At 40.8% G+C, this 20,777-nt stretch overlaps 1 long non-coding RNA gene across 1 annotated transcript; it reads left to right on the top strand.

Moving 5' to 3' along the window:
- The first annotated feature begins 1,209 nt into the window (after positions 1 to 1,209).
- Positions 1,210 to 13,046, top strand: LOC111836696 (uncharacterized). Its single transcript, XR_002836474.2, has 3 exons — positions 1,210 to 1,369; positions 10,703 to 10,782; positions 11,966 to 13,046. It is a non-coding gene; the product is annotated as an uncharacterized lncRNA (long non-coding RNA).
- The last annotated feature ends 7,731 nt before the right edge of the window (positions 13,047 to 20,777 follow it).

Raw genomic sequence — 20,777 nt, 5'->3', positions numbered from 1 at the left:
TAATATCACATTGTCCTGCAGCATTCCATAAGGGATTGAATGACATTTAAGATGTTTCCTGATTCAAATCAAACGCACTAGGGTCTTGGGTCAAAAGTCATATGCACTGCTATTGTACTGAAGGACATGACTGGAGTGTCAAAAAAACAATTAGGAGAATGTCTCAGAGAAATGTCTTTAAACATCCCATTAGAAACTCATGACAACTTCCGAAGTTGTCTAATGGTGTCCTATGATGGACGGACATCTGGTTCAAGATGTCCCCTATCTGATGTCCCATGCGTCCTTACATCCAGTCTCTTCATGGCCCTATATTGAATATTTGGTTATAGATAACTGACAGACGGTCACGTTTGTTGATTTGGTTTAGTATCTGGATTACACTGCCAGTAGCTGAAACCAAGTGACAAATTTGTTCAAGCAGTGCAGATTTGTTCATACCAGTTTGCGATCAAGTGACAAGGTCATGTGGATTCAACTGGATTTTCCACCAGGGAAATCAACAAAGAAGAGGACGTTTATTGCACGACAGCTTATCAAGTTACTAGTACTGTATGTAAACTGTGACACAAATAAACAGCCCTACTAAAGTTCTCTCCAGGAAGCAATTATCAATAAGGAACAATATTAAATATAAAACCTGAATCTTACCAAGAAATGTTATGAAGCCAGGTGCTAGGAAATTAGCTGAATTGTAACGAAGATTACTGTCATAGGGTGTGATGATTGTAATGAAATGGTAATAAACAGCAGATATCACCTTGAGGAATGTGGATTCTCTTCTCAGCCTTGGCTGCATGTGTGGAATGTGCGTTTTGGGACAAGCCCCAAGCTCGGCACAACTGTTTGGGGCAATGGGTTTGCAAAGGTAGGTGGATGAGTTGAGCAAATTATTAACACCTACACAAGCATTCCGTAGTACACAATGTTCCAAATCGCAAAATCTCACCTGTTTTCACACTTTCAGGGTCGCATTAAACTAGAGAAAATGTTTGCAGAATTAATTTTTGCTATGAAGTAACATGAAGCTGTCAGTCCATCTATTGAGATGCATTCTAACACTTTCCAATCACATTCTTGTTAAGATATGATCCATTGAAGCTTCTGTAGATGTGTTCAGTAGATATGCCACAAAACGGATTCGTGCTGTTCTGCTTTTGCTTAAACTTATTATGGGAATGTCTCACCGATGGAACATTTCTGCTTTTATACTTCCTTTCTTTTGTTTCATTTTTCCTTTTCCTCTGAAGCCCACTACCCATCCGTTCAGTTTGAGGAAGGCTGGTTTAATGAATATAGTTGATATTCATCTATTCAGCCAGGCAGCTACAAAGTGTTTTGCCTTTCACGATAGCAGGACAGCTGGCAGGTAAGACCACACCTCCCTCTCTCCCTGGACGCAGACTCTAGCTCTTCTGTAGGATTCCGAGGCATATAATCCTTTGAGATTAAAATAAACACACTAAACACAGGAGTTATTAATTTTTGATTCTGGAGCACAATTCTGAATTCAAGCATGTTTTTCTGCATCCTGAATTTACCTTTTCTGAAATTGTTTAACCTCCTGAGACCCAAGGAAAAAAGTGTCCCTCAATTTAGGTTATTTGTCTTTGGAGGAAATAAGACATCTTACAATTTAGATTTTTTCAAATTTATTTTTCTTTTTAATTTCACAGCATGCCCTCTTTAGTGTACAACAGGAATAAATACGTTTCCTTACATCAGTGAAACGATAGATGCAAAAACAAAATATCCACTACAATGGACATAAATGAATGGGTGGGGTCTCAGGAGGTTAAAATTATTTTCTCAAGGCGTTGGACTGAAGTCATTTATGCCCTGGGGGTTTTATTGATGTGAATCTTGCTGCTGCTCTTTTCAGCTCTCTGAATGGCAACTGCGCAAACACGCCCCTTATTCTAATCGAGCCTGAGCGCAACGTGGACTCTGAATGTCTGAGAAATCACCATGGGCAGTTGCAGATTCCTCCATGCACACGCTCCTTCCAAATTGCGTAGCGCCTCATCAAGGCCTTTCAAGTCCGTTCTGCATGGATACACGGGCAGTCTCTTGAGTTACTGTGTTGCTGTGCCATGGCAACAGTTAGCATTAGCATGCATGCGTTTTTCGCAGCCTCCCTGGGGGTGCCCGGTATGCCGCATTTCTCTAGCCTCGCATATTTATGAGTGGCTTGCATTTTTAGCTTGGTGGCATTAAAGAGCTTCGCTCTCTCTGGGGGCGTCTGGCAGCAATGAACACAAAGAAGACAATCAGAAGAGGCTCCGCTTGTGGGTTTCTTTTGTGCCGTTGACTTGCATAGGTAGAGGTTGAGGGGGAAACAGGTTTGCAGCGCATGCGGCTAATGAGCAGCGTGGGAAATATGCTAATTCCTTTAAAGGTCTCCTCTCACTGTGCATGCAGATAAGCTGCCTCTTCCAGAAGTCCAGGATCACGACCCAGAACAATAGCTTTGAAAGGGGGTGCAAAGAACTTGCTTGCATCTCGCCGCATGTTAAGTGGGCAGAGAGAGGGAGCGAGATCCACCACTGAGATTCACCACCATTTCTTTGCTTCGTGAGGTGAAACGGAAGGTCCGTCTTCGAAGGTTAAAACAGATCTCTGCAGGGGAGAAAAAGCAAACATAAAAACCTTGCAATGCTTTCTTTATACAAGACATAAACATAGGCTGTGAAGTTCACATTAGTATGTGCAGCGTGTCTGGCTCCAAACGAAAAAAGTTCCTGGGTGTTGTACAATGGTCTGGGGTCTATACAACTATCCGAAACAGGCAGGCAGCCCCTGAGTTAAGAACGTCCAACTCACGGACAGCCCACGCTTACGAATGGACTGCCATAAAGCCTTTTATATTAAAGATTTGGGTTAAATTCAAGTTTGTAACAACAAATGCTCACACAACTTTAAGACGTTTATGAAAACATTGCAAGACTTCAGCAGTTCGTCGGCTCGAGGTACAGTGCAGTACTGTATGTGACTACTTTTATTATCATCGTATAATTATTGCTATTATTATGTACTGTATTATCATTATGCTTCCATTTACCTGCAAATTCGACTCATTCGTAACCTGGAGAATCCCTGTAGCTATGAGCTTCTGCCATTAGCTATCATCAGCGCGACAGAACGTGACCCTAAGGCCCATGTCTTACAGGAAAATCTCGACTAATCTAATCCTTCCGCTGATTTTATTTGTATAGCTTTTCAGATGTTGAGTTCCAAATAATGTTTGTATGGCTCTTGGCTTCTCAATTGTCTTGAACTTGCACTTCTCCTAGCAACACTGACTCCAAAAGCTGCCTGCAAGACAGCCGCGTGTTTGTTTTTTATTATATGCCTCACTTGGCAAGTAAATAAACAAACAAATAAAGAAAGAAATATGATCTGATGGTTAAAGACACTGTAATCTGAGTGTAATTTGTCATCTGGAGCTCTGTTTTGATTTGCTTTGTCAGGATACTTGACCTAGCGTGCTTCATTAAGCACAAAGTTTAAATAAAGAAGGAGCTGGTTTAAATGGCTATGTCACGTAAACAAAAAAATAAGGTTGTCCTTCACTGTTGGAGACACATAAGCTTTGGCGAATCACAAAACTCCTATTAGTTGCTCAACTGGTAGTTTGAAAAGATGAAGAATATAGATGCATATTACCCAAGATAGATAGAAAGAGAGAGGGAGAGAGAGAGAGAGAGAGAGAGAGAGAGGGAGGGAGAAAGATACTTTATTGATCACAAAGTAAATTTAGGCATCCAGTAGCTCAAATAAGAACAAAAACACACAATAGCACACATACTGTAGTAACACGCACGCAATAATAGAAAAATGCTCATGATTGCATCGGTGGCGACTATATCTTTGGATAACGTTGTTAGAAACAGATGTGACTTCCTCAGAGATCCGAGTGAAGGAGATGTACGAATGACTGAGCAGCTGAGGTTCAGGAAAGTCCATTTGCTCCCAAATTAATGATCTAAGAAACCTTTGGTGTGTGCTCCCATGTGAAACGTCTGTGCAATCTGACTCAATCCTTATCCAGCTTTCACACTGTTGTAAAACAGATTTAATATTTCATTTGTTACACCTGGTGTGCATTTTGCAGTTTTATGTTGTTTGCGGGAATCTTCAGTCTTTTTGAACTGCAGTTGAATGTAGATGTTTCAGATGATCTGTTTTGGATGCAAGTCCTTTGAAGTTTAAATTTGAGTAGGAGCCTGCAAAAGGAGATGAAAATACCCAAGAAGGGAAATAATGAGTCAAGCCAAGAGGGATTCAGTCTCACCAGGCTTTTCTGATGCAATTCAGCATCCTTTCTAAGCTTTTAAAGTTGCCCTTGCATTCCTTCTCCAAGAAGTGCACTATGGCTACATTTTAATGCTGCTATGTCTATTTCTCTTTTTTGTTTATTGAATATGTACTTTGATCTCTGTCTTTTTGCCATTTTCCATACTTCGTTCATTAGGATATTAACATTTGAACAAGGAATGTTTGGTTTTTTTAGTTAGAATGCAATAATCGCTCTGCTGTAGTCACATGACACATGTGCTGTGGCCTTGAACCATTAATGAGACGCGCGCCCTTCTCATTGGCTTTGCCGTACCACGGCCTTGAACCATTAATGAGATGCGCGCCCTTCTCATTGGCTTTGCCGTACCGCGGCCTTGAACCATTAATGAGATGTGTGCCTTTCTCATTGGCTCTGCCGTACCGCGGCCTTGAACCATTAATGAGACGCGCGCCTTTCTCATTGGCTTTGCCGTACCGCGGCCTTGAACCATTAATGAGATGTGTGCCTTTCCCATTGGCTCTGCCGTACCGCGGCCTTGAACCATTAATGAGATGTGTGCCTTTCTCATTGGCTCTGCCGTACCGCGGCCTTGAACCATTAATGAGATGTGTGCCTTTCTCATTGGCTCTGCCGTACCGCGGCCTTGAACGATTAATGAGATGTGTGCCTTTCTCATTGGCCGTACCGCAGCCTTGAACCATTAATGAGACGCGCGCCCTTCTCATTGGCTTTGCCTTACCGCGGCCTTGAACCATTAATGAGATGTGTGCCTTTCTCATTGGCTCTGCCGTACCGCGACCTTGCTGATCTGATCAGGAGAGAGGACATGACGTCATTTCATTGTTTCGGGGCGTTGTTCCTGAGAGCTCACACTGTGGTCACATGATTTCAGCTTCTCCACCAACCCATATCTCTAGCAACTGCTCTTTAGCAGCGATCCCCCCCCCCCCTCTCTCTCATATATGATATTTCATAAGCATCCAGAGGCTGTTTTGAGACACTTGTACTAGTACATTCAGTCCCCAGATCATAAAACCTGTTACATAAAACATCCGGGCTACATACAATGGTTCATAATAACAAACGCACTCACTACTTTGTGACGTTCATGAAAAGATCGCGCGGTTTCAGCAGGGCTCCGGGTACAGTACAGTACAGTACCACGTGTAGTTACTTTTATTATTACTTTAAAATAATAATTATTATTATGTTCTGCATTATTATTTTTCCGACTTACCTACAAATTTGACCTAAAGCGGATCTGGTTCGTAACTCATACTCTACTAGGGTTACATGCACGGTGTGACTTAGGTAATGGTTAAGTGTGAGTATTTAAATTTGTTTTCTTAGGTTTTAGGTTAGATTAGATAAGATTAAATTACATTCAACATTTTTGCCTTCGTGCTTAAGTACAGGTACAGAGCCAATGAAATGCAGTCAGCATCTAAGCAGGTGCAAATAAAATATTTACAAATACAGGTAATGTTTTACGTGAAGGTGCACAAGTGGTTTAGTAACTCAGTTACTATTCAAATACAAATACATGTATTTATGATTGAATAATGATGAACGATCATGGGATCAGTATGAAAATTATTTAATACACTAAGTATAAGAGTGTACTAATATTTATGTCCCCCTCAAGTGAATTGTTACTCAAAGAGGAATAGATACCATAACTTAAATATAAATATAAATTATGGTCATGTGCAATATCAGGCCTATTCATTGTTTATGGTGTAGATCCACAACAGGAACATTAGCACCTGACCTGAGCTGTACCCAGATGAGCTCAGTGTCCAATAGTCACACACCTATGTGGTTTCAAAATTGGGGAGGGATTAAAGAGGGTGGATAGGCACCATCTCCTGCTATTACCACCCCTCCCACCACAGCCCTTTGGTCCAGATGCCATATGATTGAAGTTTGCCTCTGATCTGTGAGACAATCAGGTGTAATAGACAGAGTGTTACTTCAAACTCCATGGCAATCAGATCTAAACCCTGAAGACTGGTATTTGCTGCAGCATTTAAATTGGACATTCCGAGGAGAATTTTTTTAAGCGAGACTCTACGCAAATCAAACACTGTCCTGGTCCCTATGCAAACCCAAATATTTATTATTTAATTCTTTTAAAGCTTTGAATTCAGAACATTGCATGCTCTTCAAATATTAAATTACTCCAACTGGCAATCTTTTTCGCCAGACAACTGAATCATCTTAATGCTCATTATAGAATAAAAAGTACATTATATTCCACTTTGTCCCTTAAAGGAAGTTTCTGTTCCAATAAGCATTGTGAGGGCATGACTTCTCATGAGATTTTAGCCCATTTCTGCTTACAGTCATCAAGTGTTGGATTATATGAAGCTCTCAGTTAAATTCTTGAGTAAATCACTTAAATCTTCCCTAACAAAGATAGTGAATTGGATTGAAGAGACCATATAAAAATTATTCTTTTATTTTTCTAAATTACATTTTGGCCATTTTTCACGATCTATTCTTCTCAGGCATTTTATAACCACAAATAAACATAAATATAATTTTTCTTCCCTTGGTTTTTGTGCCACGACCCCATGCAGAAACTTCCTTGAATGTGAAATATGGCTAACATTGCTGTCATATTTGCAGTTGATTGCAACAGAGTGCTGCATCTAACCATATAGTTTGTAATGGGACTATATTTGAATTGCACAACCTCTGGTTAACATAACATCGATTCCCGAATGTTCAAATTGTCAGTGGTTTCTTTTCCCTATTTTTTATTTTAAGATTAATGATTACTTGAGCCTTGTTATGATCAGAAAATGCGTAAAAATGTTCTCTCTTTGTCCATATTACCATATTACTGCTTTTGTATATTTATTGTTTAGCAGGAAAGAGTTGAAGGAAAACAGATCAGTGGAGATCTGTTTAAGTAAGACTATTAATATAGGATTGATAGGGGTGTCCAGTCACAGAGTGGCGTGTTCTTTTATAAAGCTTTATAAGCGATGTCCCGAATTCTCTTTACATTTATTGATTTAGCAGACACTTTTATCCAAGTTATGTACAGTTGAAAAGCCGCATCAGCCAGTCCCTGTAGTAATTGGGGTTAAGCTCAAGGGCCCAAAGGTGAAATCACTCCAGAAGCCACAGAATGCAAAGCAGTGACCTTTTGATCGCTGACACAGAGACCTAACCTGCAAAACTACACATCTCCTTGGCCTACAGTCAGTGGGCCACCCTGAATACCCACTAGTGTTCAGCACCTGGCCTAGTTCTGCAAAGGTCAGCTTCATTTGATTGAGTCATCAAAACCAGAGTAGAAACCAGACCTCCACTCTCTCCCTCTGTACGTCACGATCAGATGTTTTCCTTTCCAAGGGAGGTCAAACAGGCCCCCGGGGACTGACAGGCACAGGTCCCAGATTTTCATTTTTGCTTCGCCAGTGCTGTGCTGAGCCAAACCAAGATAAAAAAAGCGGAGACAAACGAAACAGATTTTATTAACTCCGAGGCCCTGTTCCATAATGTCAGTGGTAATCCGTAGCAACTAGGAGTGATGCCTCACTTGGGGGGAGTCTGGTAAAATGAACATGTGTTACAATGAGTCAGAGCAGGAGCACAACTGCATGAGTGTGAAAACAAATCGATCGGAGTGTTAAACTTCATGTTCCTCCTCATACGGTATTACGGTTTTAGCACAGGACACCGAATACAGTTGAAATGCGTGGCATTTTGCACACAGTATATGTATTTTCTCTTCTTTTGCATATTTAATCAATATCAATACAGAAGCTTCACAGCTGCATTTTCAGTGATGTTTCCTTTTGCATCATATCTGTCTCGGACCCGGGACTCTATATTTTGGTTGATCTTGCCCTTCTGTTGACCATCTTTCCTCTCTTGCCAACGTTCTATTGAGCAAGCTGGGAAGATTTTACACCTGCTCTAGCGATATCAGCAGTTTCCAATATCCGTTATATTTTATCAGCTGATCTCTCAGTGCTAGTGAATCAGCCAACCTCATGATATGTATGCGTATATGATTCATTACTGTAGTTCATTCACCGAATAACAAGCTTACATCACTTTCTTGCCTTATTTCAAACTTTTCTTCCAGCTTTTTAATAGCAAAAAATTCAGTCTTAGGTATAATGTTTACAAAAACAGCAACTTTTTGCATTCTATTGACAAAGAATGTACAATAATTACACCATTTACCACAATGCTGATCTAGTCACGGTGAGGCTGGATACTGTACTATGAAACACAAGGCACACGGTCACACTCTATGTAAACTTACAAACACCATTTGAAAACCAAATGCTTTTTAACCCAGAGTACCTGGAGGAACCCTGTAACAAACAAGGTTTCTCCAAAGTCCTACACCTACCATCAGTCTTAGTTCATTTCCTTATGCTGATAATTTGATAATTTGAAATTCAAGCCTGTTATTCAAGAAACTGTCTCAAGGCAGTATAGAGAGACCAAGCCACCTAACACCGTGTCTTTGCAGTATGGGAGGAAAATTGCAAACTGTACGCACATAAATATGGAGCCAGCAATTAAACTCCCAGGCCTGGAGGTGTGATGCTTCTGAGCTACCGAATGAGCCTCCATGCTGCTCAGATATAACAATAAATCGCTTAGTACACAGTTTTTTTTTTTTTTTTTGGGACAGAGGTCACGTCTGCTCTTAAAATGAGTTTTTGTTCTCCAAACAACTCTGTATTGCTGTGCCAGTTTTCATGCCACTGTATGCTGTGGATTGTATATAGATCGTATGACAGTAAAGCCCTAGTTGATAATGGGAGTGTTCTGTGTTCATATTATTCCCAGAAGCTGTTTGAGAAGCAGCCCCACAAAGTCATGCCATCTCTCCGCTACTGCTCTTCTTGGAATTCAGGAAGTTAAAACAATACGTTGACCTTTGAACTCTACCGACAGAGTGCTTATATTCAAAAGTGGCAGTATTGGAGCATTTTAAATCTAGAACTTATATTTGATTTGTCATATTTGGGATTAAATGCGTGTATGTGTGAAATCTTACTGGTACCGTAACCTGTTTACTGAAAGGAAAATACATAATAATAATTTTTCAGCACCTTTGGCGGTTTAAACTAAATCATCTATTTTATGACTTATTTAACATGTCTTAGCCTATTACTCTAACTTTATTGCTGAAAAGAAGCTGGACCAACAATGTCCGATCTTTCCCATCTTTTGAGAAATTCTCCTCAGTCTGCCTTTCGCATGGCCAGTCCTGACAGCCGTTGGTTGCTCGTGCTTGATCTCAGCCACGTCTGAAGTCCTTACATTGTAGAGAAGAACCTCACACAAGCACAGGTTGTGACAGGCGAAGTCAAAAATAGCTTGAGCATGCACCTCATGTCTGTCTGCAGAAGAGTGTCACTGGCTGCCATTGTAAGCGTCTGTCCAGGAGCCTGCATTTCCTTCCCAGGTTTCTTCTCCACCTGGCTTGCTAGCCAGCCCAGATTCTGAGCAAAACTCAGTGGTCTGAGTAGCTCGAAGTAGCACTTTCTACAAAAAAGAAACTCTACTTGTGAACACAGTTTTACCCAGAATGCTCTTATACATTATAAAAAGAGGGACTAACACTGTCTGTAAAGTTTATCATCAAATTATCATCAGTTACATTAGCTACACTTAACTCAATAACAGGATCAACAACACCCGAACCCCGGACAAGCGGCAGATAATGGATGGATGGATGGATGGATGTAAATGTTTGATACAATTCAAACTAACACATGGGTTCAAATATATTGCACAATATCTTCTGGGTACTTGCTGTTGAGGCCAATAAAAGCTGAATGTTTTGCAATTTTTGGGTTTGGTTTATGTTTTTGGAGAGTATATCAGGAAGCCCAGCGCATGAAGCAGGGCACCCTGGGCAGGATGCCAGTCTGTCACAGAACAATGCACCTAACCACATGCCTTTGGACCTGAGATACTCACAGAGCAAAAACCTGCAAACTCCAGAGAGGCAGCAGCAAAAACCAAATGTCTCACAGATACATTGCTTTGGAGCAAGGGTCCTGTTATAAATAAGTTACGTAAATATTAATGCCTCAGTACTAAGCACTAGGCCATCATAATGTCCTGACTCTTCATCAAGTTTAATTAATTTCTGCACGCTGGTGTTTTGTTCTGTGTGAGATGCAAGCCTCTTATTTGAGAAATGAAATGAGAGTGATTGAGAAACACTTGAGATAATGAGATCGAAGAAGGGCAACAGGATATGTTTGACTAATAAAGCAGGATGCTTCCTTCAGTGAGTGAGGAAGAAGTGTGAATAAAAGTTGAATATATCAAAAATACATTCATGTCTTCCTGTTTTGATATTTTCTGCCCACGGATGATTTGCTTTTCTTCCGTTTTCTCTGCGGAAATAAGTTACCGGCTTGGACATTGAAGAGGTGCGGGGCAGAAGGACTTTTCTCAGAAGTTCTTTCTAAACACGTGCCAATTATCTGGTAAGTGGGTTCACCATTTCTGTCACAATCACTCTCATCGTGTTCCTCGCAGGGGGTGTGTATGAAATCACGTAATTATATCCACATGGACTCCATTACCATACGTGAGCTTTTGTACATCTGGGTATTGGCAGAACCTTCTATTTCCCCACTGCACAGTAGCTCCCTCATCCAAAATAGCATAATTGCCAGTGATTTGTCTTATTATTCGGGCATGTTTTGGAGTTGATCACCCCCCCCCCCCCCAACATCACCCCTGCCTGAAAAGCGTCACACACATAAATCCATCACCCTCAGCGCTATGAAAAGCAGGAGGAATGACTCGCATGTGATGCGGGTAATCAGGATCTGAGCACGCTCCCGGGACAGAGAGCAGCATGTCGTTCGGCACGGCGGACACGTGGTGTTCCTGTAAACCTTCCGTTTGCGCTGTTTATTTCAGAAACTATAATAAAGCCTTTCATCTGAAACACATCTGCAGTCGATGTGGCCCTTCTCCATCCAATTTAACTCACAGCTCCTGGAAATATTGCTTAATACGTCAACTTCAGTCAGAAGCCAGGCGATAGCCATCGGCGTAATTAATGGGCTAAATTGACCCGTTCGCCCTCATTAGCCATCAGCCGTGAAAACTTTCCAAGCTAATTGACTCTGTGGTTGCCTCCCTTTGAAATGCCCCAGACCACGCCAGTTTATTATGCAACCTGTAACTGGAACATTGTGTTGCGGCGAAGGATCATACATGTGTTGAAATCCGTATCATGATACCGACTTTAATGGGCCATTAAACTGAAAGAGATCTGTATCTGAAAGACCAGCGTCTGTTGGGGTGGTGATTGGTCCCATGTGACATGGAAACTGTCTCACTCCGGGAACCACCCCCCATACGCAAACACACAGTATCCAATGGAAATCTAATCAATGTGGTATGACATCTGATCTATCTGTCCATTTGCTTATAAATATATGAACCACAAGATATGTGTAGAAATGTGTTTCCCCACCTGATAACGTTCCAACGTAACCTAGAACATCAGTCCATGTATGGCTTTGCTACTTCACTCTGTACTGTGTGCTCCACATCTCACTGTGGCTTGTGGCTGCTGTGTTTCTACCTCAGTTAGGGATTAGTGGCTGAGTGAGTCCACATGTCACTGAAACGGTCCCCCTCTGTCTTTTGCAGGTTGTCCCAGAATTACCCGATAACCCCACCCGTAGCACTGATCATTGGCCAAGGGTGGGCTTGTGCACTGGAAGGTACGGTTACACATTATATCACCATGGTGACAGCCAGCGGACTCAGCTACCATGGAAAGTATACACGCTGGTCACAGCGTTTCATAAGAAGCACACCAATTAGTGAGGAAAAAAAATCACACAGGTTGTGTAACTATTATGAAATATAGGTCTTTTTCATGAAAATATAACTTTAGTGCCATGTATACAGTACAGCTACTGTTTCAACTTTGCTTTACATTTTTGTTCTGTATTGCATAGAAAAGAAAAGACTTTTGACACTTTATCCATCTTTGTATCTCTACAAATCTCGTCTTTTTTGTCCCTGCTGTCCTCCGTAAAACAGCGTTTCTTGACATTCTGCACAGCAATGAAAGCCCTGCTGTAGATTGTTTTAGACATTTCATGGAGGACAGAGGAAGGGCACAAACTTGACCTGAATAAGAGTCACTGCGGTCATTATCTCTGCACGTGGAGCGTGGGGAGACACAGTGGTACCTGGCATGTGACACAGTTTGAAGTACTGATTTTGTCCAAGCATTGCGCTGGTCTGGTATCTCAAGTTCTTCTTGGGGCAGGTGCCACACTCTGCAATTCAGTGTCAATATCTCAGCACGGAAATGGAAGGCTCTTCAAGGACTTGTGAGGCGGATAGTTCAGGACCAGGAAGTAAAAAACCCAGACCAAGACTTTGTTTCAACCAACCGGTTGAGCCACAACTAAGTCACAGTCACTCAACTGGTTGGTTGAAACAAAATCTTGGTCTGGATTTCTGTTTTCTGGGCCTGATCTATCCAGTTCTGCTGATTACCTCCACTATTTCCCTTTGCTCATAAAGCCTTGATTCAAACAGAAGGTTGTCTTGATTCCATACATGAACAGGTTCCACAGATATAATAAAAAATGAACCTCATTAACATCCAAGGCTTATAATTATGTAACAACACAAATGTGTTTGCATAAACGCCCAACCTCAACGAACAGATGTGTGTTGGTATCATTTATCTGTCACCAAATTAAATGTATATTTTTATGCAAGTGTTGCTGTGCATTTTCTTGAGCTCAGTGGTTATGGTTAGGTGGCCGACTCTGATGGCAAATTAATCACCTCTCACTGCAAAAGCATCGTCCTTGCTGTGTAAATCTTGTTTTCTTAATTGCTTTTGACTTTTCGCATGGGTATCACGCTCGCCGTGTCCCGGAAAAGGATCAGGTGCACCTTTGCAGCTTGACTTGAATTGCACTGAAATGTTCCTGGAGGACTGATGTTAATTTACAGTCCTGTCATCAGGCATTATCACCTCTACGTGAAGCCCAGGGTGGAAAGGCTGGATCCCAGCTGCTTGAACTGACTCGCTCTCCTCCCTCAGCTTCCTGTTGTACTTAACTCGAGTGTCTCGAATTTCTCGGTTCTGTCATCTCACGGTCTCCTGATACTCCCACGCTTGTTTCCGTGACTTCTCCTGCCACTAAAAGAGAACATGTGTTCGAACGCCTTCATCTGCAAGAGAACATTCGCAGTTAAGGAGCCCGATTAACCTTGGTGGTGGATGGCTTATTCGAGCACCTAGACCCCTAACATTCCTGTCTTGTTGATTATTCAGTCCCCAAACAGGAAGTTAGTGGCACACTTCTTTATCTGTAACACCTTTGTGTGACTTACCACGTGTTTCTGTTCAAGATCCTTGAAAAATAATGTGGCTCTTCTATGCTGCCTCTATTTTTTTAGTCTTGGGAGCCATTGTATGTAGTGAGGAAATGTTCTTTTTCACCAGATCAGCGTGCTTCCTGTGAGCTAGGTGCTGTATTAAAAATAGAAAGGTGAGTCAGGAGGGAAGGCTTCCTGTGACCTAGGTGCTGTATTAAAAATAGAAAGGAGAGTCAGGAGGGAAGGCTACCTGTGAGCTAGGTGCTGTATTAAAAATAGAAAGGAGAGTCAGGAGAGAAGGCTTCCTGTGAGCTAGGTGCTGTATTAAAAATAGAAAGGAGAGTCAGGAGGGAAGGCTACCTGTGAGCTAGGTGCTGTATTAAAAATAGAAAGGAGAGTCAGGAGAGAAGGCTTCCTGTGAGCTAGGTGCTGTATTAAAAATAGAAAGGAGAGTCAGGAGGGAAGGCTACCTGTGAGCTAGGTGCTGTATTAAAAATAGAAAGGAGAGTCAGGAGGAAAGGCTACCTGTGAGCTAGGTGCTGTATTAAAAATAGAAAGGAGAGTCAGGAGGGAAGGCTACCTGTGAGCTAGGTGCTGCATTAAAAATAGAAAGGAGAGTCAGGAGAGAAGGCTACCTGTGAGCTAGGTGCTGTGTATTAAAAATAGAAAGGAGAGTCAGGAGGGAAGATCCTTCCTGGTGCAAGAATGGAATTATGTTTTCATCCAGGATTAGTATATAAACACAGTAATACTGCTGCTTTTCTGCCATCATGCAAGTGTGGAGTTCTCCTTTCACTTTTAATGAATGTTCAAAATGCTTGAGGGCCTTGAAAGGCTGAGTGTCTGAACTCGGGGCACTTTGAGGTTTAACTCCATCTGCCAGGACAGAAAGAAAATGAGACAGATCATATGTCGCCTAGCTACAATTCCATAACTGTACCCCCATATTTCCCGAGAACATAAAAAATTTGCATTTAACCAGCGGCAATCTTTAATTACAGTAGCACCCAATTAAGGAGCACTAAGTGAAAGCTGATCTGTGTCAGACAAATTTCTCTGTAGTCTTCACATAGAATCACTGTCAGTGATTTTCAATGGAAACACCTGGTAGAGGGATATGAAACAAGCTGAGCCACAAACCTTGGATTTACTAGATTCACTAGACAGATAAAACCATCATAAAACCACTCACCCATCCATCCACCTGTTTTCAATAAGCACTTAACACCATCCTGGAGTCTATCCCAGTAATCATTGGGCACAAGGTACCAGGGAGGGGGATGCCTGTCCATCGCCCAGTCGCACAGTCAACCACTAGGAGCAAGTCAAAGCCTCGCATCCTCCAAACCACATGTCAAATCACACGGACCGAGTGACCCCTCTCTCTCCCTATTGCAATTTTCCTAACATCCTGTGTTTTCTTAGCCTTGTCGCAGTGCTGTACTCCCAAGCAGATAGCAACACCATAAACAACTAAACATACCATGCAAATACATCAGTCATATCACAAAAGGAGGAAATAACAAGCATACAAAGAACTGTGCAAAAGTCAAAGGAAATCTTTAAGGCTAACTTGGCAGTAAGTGTATATTAGCTCAGAATTTATCATAAAAATATGCAAATTTACTGTAACACAATAAAAACAAACAAAAATTTCTTCTGTTCTCCAGAAAGATATGGTAAAACTTTACTTGAGGGGACACAAATAATGTAATATTATGCTATTTCTTATGTATTAATGAACCACAAACTAAGTATTAGTTACAAACTGATGTCATGTTTGTTTGTCATTAAGGAATTGTTACACATCTTTCATCCCAAGCAGTTACTATATTTGTTACTATATCTGTTAATTTTGCAAGCCTTTGTGAACGACTGAAGGAATCACTGAAGGAACAAGCCATGAATAACACAAGCAAAATACTGACGTCATGGTTGTTCATCCTTAATGAATCATGACAAACCTTTCATCTTAAGCAGTGACAAAATTTGTACATCAGTAGTAATGAAGTTACTATGAACCATTTGTCCCCTCAAGTAAAATGTTACTAAAGTTACTCATATCTTGATTATTGGATGGCTAGAAGAAAACTGTTTTAGTTGCCAAACCACTCATCAGGGGCACCTCAGTCATTCCTTGTAATTGTTTAATTTCACCACCAGCTCAATGAATTTGAGCTCAATATGGCATTGATCAGCCAAACTTGGTCTGGTAGTGGTCGAGTCAAAAATGCATGGGTGAACTGAGTGGTTGCTGCAAATACTGTGGGGACTTCAGGGGAGGTTTTAAAATGGCTAAGTTGACATACTTTGACAGACACAATATCATAGTTTTACACCAATATGTACATCATTTGAACCTAATTTTCTGCCTAAGGCACACTACCGTACATCTGAGCTGAAACGTGAAGCTGAAAAAGATTGTAACAGAATGTTACAGTTTTAAAGACTTTAAAGTCTAGAATCTTAAAACTGTTTTCTCGTCAGAAAGAGTCTTTTAATTCCTCTAAGGCCTCAACTGGGAATGTTGTCCAAGCAAAACCTTGTCAGGAGTTCTACGGTTTGAGTCTATATTTACTCTTAAAGGAGAAATTCAAAGAATAACTCTGAGGTAACTAATATAGCAAACTAAGTTGGAGCTTCTAAAGTTTTACCATTTCAGCAAACTAAAACTGGACGCTAACAGTTAGCCTAGCGTGCTGTACTCAAGGGCCACTGTACCAGGTCATGTGACAGTTAATAAGGGGAATATTAATGTGTCTGTCAGTGTTGGGCCGACTATGATGCCACCATAGATTCCAATTGTTCTTCAGTTGAATGTGCATGTTGGAAACAAACTTTTCCTGTGGTGGGATGGGGGGGATCCCCACAATTACTACTTAGTACAAACATTACATTTCCATTTTTCTGAGTCATGCTTTGAAATCTGAAGGCGCTCACAGGGTTTGAATAGAGAGTCAGACAGAACAATTACTCATTCTTATAAGGTCTCTCCTATTGTGCAACACATGGCACAGGATTCGTCTACAGCAATGTTTCCTAACCCAGACCTCGGGGACCCTCAGCCAGTTCATGTTTTTCCACGTTTTAGCAAAAATGTAGACTGTCTGGCAGGGAGCCTGGAAGGAGCAAAAACTTGGATCGTCTGGAAGTCCCTGAGGACCGGGATGGGAAACACTGATCTGCAGACTAATAAACAGATTAGCAGCAGCGTCGCACAGGGTTTGTACTCTACACCTTATATGGATTATGAAATTTTCTTTGACAGCCAAAAGGATAGGCAGAGTTTAATGTTTGCACCTGGCGGGGGGGAGGGAGGGGGTGGATGCATGATGAAAATAATTGCAGTTTCAACTCAGGCAACTGGGGTGGACGGGTGCTACCCCCCCCCAAACTGCACCTCCACCACAGCCCCTCATGCACGTTTACCTAAGCTGTTTGGTCAGTACATGGCTCTAACTTGGATGCCACTGACGGTACAGTGAGAGAGTTAACCAGACAACCTCACCATAAACAAACACTTACTAGGCGGAATTAAGAGGAGATATGTTCCCGGTTCAACTTGGGACATACGCTCTTGCATCTCCCAGCGTAAAGCATTTTGTTTACACTTCTTATTTCACCAGAGAAACAAATGTTCCAAGAGAATCACAACATTCCAGACCATTTCAGGGAAAAAAATGGTTTTCCATCATTCCTATCCATCCATCCGTAAACACCTGAAAAAGTAATCTTAGGGACTCACCCAGCTGTTTTTCAGAGGAGGCTGCCAATGACCTAAAGTCAGACTTCCTCGTCATACAGTATGTTACAGTTTTGGGAACCAAAAATTTACTTAGTCCTCATGTATTCCGACAAAGAACTATCATTAAATTTCCAAAGCTCATTAAGTTCACAGAAATTTTCTCAATGATGAATCCCATGGACCGAGTGATATCTGCAAATTACGAGTTAGCATGCACAGATCACCTTGCAGCCAATCTAGCCAAGTGGAAGCTTTTTTTTTTTTAATGATTTTCCCCCCCAAATTGTGGTGCCACATGGTGTGAGCGCCATCATCCTCTCTGCTATAAATACACATTTTCCATAACGTGCCAGGCAGTAGTAAATAAACTTCTATTGTCTGTAAACAGGCCTTCCTGATACGCACAGCAGTAGCACACTGTGCACATGCAGCCATGCCCTTAATCCCACATAACGAGGAAGGGATTCTCCCCAGGGATGTCAGCTGGTTCCGGTCACTCAGCCAAAAATAGAAGGGGGGCCGGCACGTGTGTCCCCGAGGTCTCTGTCACTCGCCTGATGCAGGGGTGGAACAGGGTTTCCATGATGACGCACCAGGAGGAGAGAGGAGCTGGCCGTGAAGCAGCAGGCCATGCTCTGAGATGGGAGCGGGAGTGCGTCATGGGAGTGTGTCATGGGAGTGCGTTATATGTGTGCGTTATGGGAGTGCGTTATGGGAGTGCGTTATGGGTGTGCGTTATGGGTGTGCGTTATGGGAGTGCATTATGGGTGTGCGTTATGGGAGTGCGTTATGGGTGTGTGTTATGGGAGTGCGTTATGGGTGTGTGTTATGGGTGTGCGTTATGGGACTAGTTAAAAAGCCAGTTCTTGATATCAGGAATTCAATTTTAACCCTCACCCAGCCCTAACTTAAACCATAAGTAACCAAAAAAATTAAGGTTAATATTGTGGAGACCTGAAAAATATCCCCAAAAGCTAACAGGTAACAGGTTTTATGACATTGTGGGAACATTTGGTCCCCACAATGTGGTAAATACAAACCACAACACGCAGAGTTCATGAGTATCTGAAGAGCAAAGCTGTTCAAATTAACATTATAGGGACAAGCATGCTGGTGCCCAGGAAAGCTGCCGTTTCCTACAATGTCAGTGTGTTATGGCCTTTTAGCTTTAATCTATTTCTAGAGAATATCATAACACAGGATATCATAACACAGGATATCACAAATTCAGTTCTACCTAGTCAGAATGCAAATTCTCGATAACAGAAATTCTTTTGTAACTAGACATAATGCCAATTCTTCATATTGGAAATTCTAGTTTAACTAGTGAGATTCAAAATGCTTTCTCATTCATTTCAAAGGGAGCTGGAATGTGAACTAACCAAAATACCAATTTATGATATCAGGAAGTCAATTATCTGTGATAAAAACTGTATTATGACTGTTTACAACTGAATTCCTGGTATCAGAATTTGGATTTGCAACTAGTTACATTTTTATTTCTGATATCAACGATTGGCATTTTGACTAGTTAGGGTGATCATAGCTGGGATTATAGAAATGAATGGAGAGACCACACAATGATAGAAATATAGGAACTGTGTTTATGTATGTATAAGTTTTACTAACCTTGAAGTGATGTTTTTGGAGGAAAGGTCTACAGGGATATGTTATGTGTTTGTGCTTGTGGTGGAGAGACTTTAACTACTGCTAATTAGGGTACAAAATATACGTACTGTAGCTCACCTATAAACTTCTTTTAATGTTGGTGTAGTGCTGTAGTACATATATAGGTATACAAGTCAAAAGATATGCAAAAATATGTTGTTACCTAAATCAGCCCCCTGCAATATAATTAAATAGTATTTTAGATTAAAATGACTAGTAATTAAATAAATGTGTAGATTTCTCACTTAAAAAGTAAGGGCTTTACCTTTAACACAAATAAAATGCTGGGTAAGGTAACAGGTAACAGAAATGTCATGCGGCTTTTAGGTAACTGACCGTATTTATGTAAGGAATGTTATGCGGGGTTACGGTTGTTATTTTTTTGGAATTCCTGTTTTTGTGTGAAGAAGATCCATCAAAAACTCTGAGGAAACCACAACTCCCGTTTCAGCGTGCTTTTTGTGTTCTGCTGCTTTTTCACTGAAGAAAAATGAGGTTGAACTTATGTCAGTGAACAAAGGGTTTTGCTTGAAGCTGTTGCAGGTATTACTTATGGTTGCAGGTATTACTTATGGTTGCATAACAACACGAGGGTCATTAATCACATTTCCAAGCTCCTTGTTGAATTTGGGGCTTGAGAAAGGGGTCAAATCTGCTCCTGCTTATATTAAACTGATTCTTGGGGTTTATAAGATGCGGTATGTCAACTGATTAGTCGGGGAAAGGTGACACTAATTGCCAATTTCCGGGATGATACCCCCACGCTTATATTAACAGATGTGTTATCTTTTTCTGCCCAAAAATATCTGAAAATTACCACAGACATACAAGCTCTTCTTTCTTCTTTACTTCCCTCAGTCAGACACAGCATAACTCAGATATGTGCATTATGAGTGGCGTATGGTCTATGTTTTTCACAGTTTTGTCCATTCCCACCTGGAGACAATGTATCAATACATAACTTTAAAGCTGATCATCTTTGTTTACCCATTTTATCCCTTGGATTCTTCAAATATATGTTTACAAAGGCGCTGTTTAACATTGTCACTGCCACATATTTGCATGATATGACTTTACCGTTCTTTGTTCTTTCCGCAGCAGTAGCAAGGAAACAGGTTTAATAGGCATATAAATTGTGTTAAATCCTGCATCCCTTCCTTGTGCTTATTTTTGCTTTATTGTGTTTTATTGCCTCAGTATTCCATTACAGGTCATAACCAGCTTAGGTGATACAATGTTCTTGGATCATTTACTCATTACCTTTCCCAAGAATTATGAAAACTTTTTTATTTGAAATTAATAGTTAAACTATGCGATTCACATCCAGAAGGGTATTCATTAAAGGGTGCAAGTCATTAGTAAACCTCTTGCTATGTTTTCCTACATATCCGGTATAATGGCTCATTGCTCTCAGCTGGTCTGAGAATATTGTCTTAATGGCTATTTCAACCTTTAAAATACCTGATTTTTTTTAAATATAGAGATATTCCTTTACAGTAATTTGTTACTTTACAGCAATTTTATACTAAAAAAAAACACTTAAACTTAAACCTAAATTTACAATTTGAAGTAATTGCTTAATTTAATTTTATGTCTAAATAATTTTAGAGCTTGTATTATACTACATGATTTAATTGCTTATGAGTTGAACATGAATGAACCAGGGAAATAATACAATGTTACATATTTTTTTTTTCA

The sequence above is a fragment of the Paramormyrops kingsleyae genome, chromosome 21 (assembly GCF_048594095.1).
Source record: "Paramormyrops kingsleyae isolate MSU_618 chromosome 21, PKINGS_0.4, whole genome shotgun sequence".
Taxonomy (NCBI): domain Eukaryota; kingdom Metazoa; phylum Chordata; class Actinopteri; order Osteoglossiformes; family Mormyridae; genus Paramormyrops; species Paramormyrops kingsleyae.
Note: the sequence above shows the minus strand (reverse complement) of the source record. Positions and strands in the feature narration are given on the sequence as shown.